The 3,979-nt window shown below is 43.4% G+C and overlaps 2 non-coding genes across 2 annotated transcripts; both read right to left on the reverse strand.

Annotated features, from left to right (window-relative positions):
• Positions 1–1,264: 1,264 nt before the first annotated feature.
• trnay-gua (transfer RNA tyrosine (anticodon GUA)) lies at positions 1,265–1,351 on the reverse strand. The gene is given in 2 exon segments: positions 1,265–1,300; positions 1,315–1,351. It is a non-coding gene; the product is annotated as a tRNA-Tyr (tRNA).
• Positions 1,352–3,547: 2,196 nt separating this feature from the next.
• On the reverse strand, positions 3,548–3,634 carry trnad-guc (transfer RNA aspartic acid (anticodon GUC)). The gene is given in 2 exon segments: positions 3,548–3,583; positions 3,598–3,634. It is a non-coding gene; the product is annotated as a tRNA-Asp (tRNA).
• Positions 3,635–3,979: the final 345 nt, after the last annotated feature.

The raw sequence follows: 3,979 nt of genomic DNA on the forward strand, positions 1-3,979 counted from the left end.
GCACCACTTTCTTAAAGCACTTCATAATGATTGGAGTGGGTGCTATTGGTCGACGGTCATTCAGGCAGTTGGTCGGGCTCATTATGGGAAGAGGGACGATAAATGTTCTTTGAAAGTCCAAATGTGTTCTTGTTTACTTCAGTTTTGTCACTGCCCCGGTGGTGTCATTTGTGGAGTGACTTACATGCAGGTTAGTTTAACCACAACCTTTTACATACTCTTGGCATGTGGGGCAGACACGGCATGTACACTCGGCCCACATACCTCAATGAATGTCAGTCCTGCAGTGGCCCACTTCTGGCATCCATGATGTGGGCCGCATTCGGCCCAGATCTGAGCCGCATTGTAAAACCATATCTGGCCCTACTCCGGCCCGACGCTGGGCCAGAACAGGTTCCTGATATCAGCCTGAATTCAACCTCAACTAAGCCACATCTTTCATGAGCCATATTTGACCCACAATTTTTTAAAAAGTCTCAAAAATGACTGTTATAAAAATATGTTCATTGTCACAATTTGTGAATCTCACATAACTCTGCATACACTGGAAAAATGCACTTTTCTTTATTTAACAGTGAACACAAAGTCCAAATTGGGATGCAGCTTACTCTTGAACGGTATTTTTCTGTCCATGTTTAGGAAGGCGATTTTCAACGAAAAAAACGACCATTCATTGTAAGGCGTTTTTAGCCGAAAAAAACGACCATGTTTAGTAAGGCGTTTTTAGACAAAAAAAAAACGACCATGTATATATATATATAATAAATATACATATATATAGTAAGCCGTTTTAACCCGAACAAAATGACCATGACCATTTTAGCCAAATAAAACGACCATTTGTATAGTAAGGCGTTTTTTGGACGAATAAAACGTCCGTGTCGAGTAAGGCGTTTTAGATGAAATTTTTAGACGAAAAAAACCGACCATTTATAGTAAGGCGTTTTGAGCCGAATAAAACGACCATGTTTAGTAAGGCGTTTTTATCGGAAAAAAACAACCATGTATAGTCAGGCATTTTTAGACAAAAAAAATGACTATGTATAGTAAGGCCATTTTTGACGAAAAAAACCGACCATGTATCATAAGGCGTTTTTAGCCCCCCCAAAAAACGACCATGTATATAGTAAGGCATTTTTCGCCTCTGTCATCTATCCTTCGAGCCGGATCGAAGGGTACAAGTATCACATTTTAGAAGTGCTTAAAGGGTTTATAAAGTGAGTGCAGAAGAGTAAAAATGAGAACTTCCCCTCTCTGTCGTCAATCCTTCGAGCCGGATTTGAACCGGCGACCTAAGGATGTCTATTTGTGCCACTACAGTCCTCCGCTCTACCAGCTGAGCTATCGAAGGGTAAACGTACGACCGTTTCAACATTCTTAAAGGATGCGTTTTTAGCCGAAAAACCAATGTATAGTTCGGCGTTTTTCGCTGAAAAAAACGACCATGTACAGTAAAACGTTTTTAGACGAAAAAAATGACTATGTACAGTAAGGCGTTTTAACCCGAGAAAAACGACCATGTATAGTGAGCTGTTTTTCGACAAAAAAAACTACCATGTACAGTAAGGTGTTTTTAACCCGAAAAAAACGACCATGAATAATGGGGCGGTTTGACCGGAAAAAAACAACTATGTATAGTAAAGCGTTTTTATCGGAAAAAAAACAACCATGTACAGTCAGGTGTTTTTAGATGAAAAAAATGACTAAGTATAGTAAGGTGTTTTTTGCGAAAAAAACGACCATGTATTATTATTATTATTCATTCATTCATTCATTCATCTTCCTAACCGCTTGATCCTCACTAGGGTCGCAGGGGGTGCTGGAGCCTATCCCAGCTGTCTCCGGGCAGTAGGCGGGGGACACCCTGAATCGGTTGCCAGCCAATCGCAGGGCACACAGAGACGAACAACCATTCGCACTCACACTCACACCTAGGGACAATTCAGAGTGTTCAATCAGCCTGCCATGCATATTTTTGGAATGTGGGAGGAAACCGGAGCACCCGGAGAAAACCCACGCAGGCCCAGGGAGAACATGCAAACTCCACACAGGGAGGCCGGAGCTGGAATCGAACCCGGTACCTCTGCACTGTGAAGCCGACGTGCTAACCACTAACCACAACTACCGGGCCGCCCTATTATTATTATTTATTTATTTATTTATCCCCCCCAAGATGGTGCCCGAGTAGGCAGCCTTCGGCAAGTGCTCTTCAAGAGCCTTGCTTTTTTGTTCTTTTTTGCTGTTTTGTCTTTTGTTTTGTCACATGTTGTTTGTTGTTTCATTGTGTGGACCTGATATGGACTGTTTTCAGCGCTTTTTGGCCACGACATTCGTCAAAGGAGAAGTATCTGTGCTTGGTGGTTGCGCCTTCTCGGCAGCACGCCTGTACCAGCACAGATTTTGATCGGGAGGAATGTCGGCGCCATTGACTGTCGGTGCTGGACAGACCTGGGGCGCTTGTGTTTTTTGCGCCAGTAATGGGAAGCATTTTTCACAACCCCGATTTGTTCAGTGGCTATGTCAGCGCTGTTGGACAGTCGGCGTTGGTGCGGCTGGATGGATGGCCGCTGAAGTTGAGGGTGAGGAGAAAGGAGCGTTGGCGAAGAGCGCCGACGCGTATTTGGAACCGTGAGTCGCCGCTTGGAATTGAAATGGATTTCCATGGGACAGGAGAAGTGAACCAATCTGTGGTTAGAACTGCTTGACTGTCCGTGTTTTATGTTTTGTGTTGTGTTTATTATTTGACTTTATGTTAACTGTTTTGTAAAGCGCTTTGTTACAGCTGCCGCTATTGTGAAAGCGCTATATAAATCGGCATGTATTGTATTGTATTGTATATAGTAAGGCGTTTGTACCATGTATAGTAAATTGTTTTTAAAACACAACGACAAAAAAAAACAACTTTTGAAAAAAAAACATGTATAGTAAGCCGTTTTTAGCGGGAAAAGAAACGACCATGTATAGTAAGGTGTTTTAACATGAAAAAAACAAAACGACCATGTGTATAGTAAGGCGTAGACGAAAAAAAACCACCATGTATTGTAAGGCGTTTTAACCCGAAAAAATAGACCATGTATACTAAGGCGTTTTAGCCGAATAAAACCGTCGTGAGACAGGTTAGTTTTACCCTACTGATAGTGTGTTGTCGCGATAGCAATCCTGCTCAGTACGAGAGGAACCGCAGGTTCAGACATTTCGTGTATGTGCTTGGCTGAGGAGCCAATGGTGCGAGGCTACCATCTGCGGGATTATGACTGAACGCCTCTAAGTCAGAATCCCGCCTAGATGTGCCGATACCGTAGCGCCGCCGCCCCCGGTTGGCGAAGGTTAGCGGCCCCCCCGGCCGCGCGGAACGCCGTTCGACACTGGGGGTGCGCCCGGATGATGGGTGCCCCCTCTCCAGTTTATCACACCGCATGTTTGTGGAGAGCATGGTGCTAAATGACTTGCAAACGACCTGATAGCGATTAAGGCGTTTTTAGATGAAATTTTCAGACGAAAAAAGTGACCATGTATATTAAGGCATTTTTCGCCTCTGTGTCATCAATCCTTCAAGCCAGATTTGAACCAGCGACCTAAGGATGTCTGCATGCGCCACGACAGTCCTCCACTCTACCAGCTGAGCTACCGAAGGGTAAGCATAACACCTTTTCAACATTCATAAAGGGTGCGTTTTTAGGCGAAAACACGCCAATGTATAGTTCGGCGTTTTTCGCTGAAAAAAACGACCATGTATAATAAGGCGTTTTGACCGAGGAAAAAACTACCATGTACAGTAAAGCGTTTTTATCGGAAAAAAAACAACCATATATAGTCAGGCGTTTTTTGACGAAAAAAATGACTATGTATAGTAAGGTGTTTTTTGCGGAAAAAAAAACGACCATGTATAGAAGGCGTCTTTAGCGGGGGGAAAAAAACGCCCATGGTGTTTGAACACGAAAAAAACAACCATGTATAGTAAGGCGTTTTTAGCCCAAAA

This window comes from Hippocampus zosterae, chromosome 3 (assembly GCF_025434085.1).
Source record: "Hippocampus zosterae strain Florida chromosome 3, ASM2543408v3, whole genome shotgun sequence".
In the NCBI taxonomy this organism is placed as follows: domain Eukaryota; kingdom Metazoa; phylum Chordata; class Actinopteri; order Syngnathiformes; family Syngnathidae; genus Hippocampus; species Hippocampus zosterae.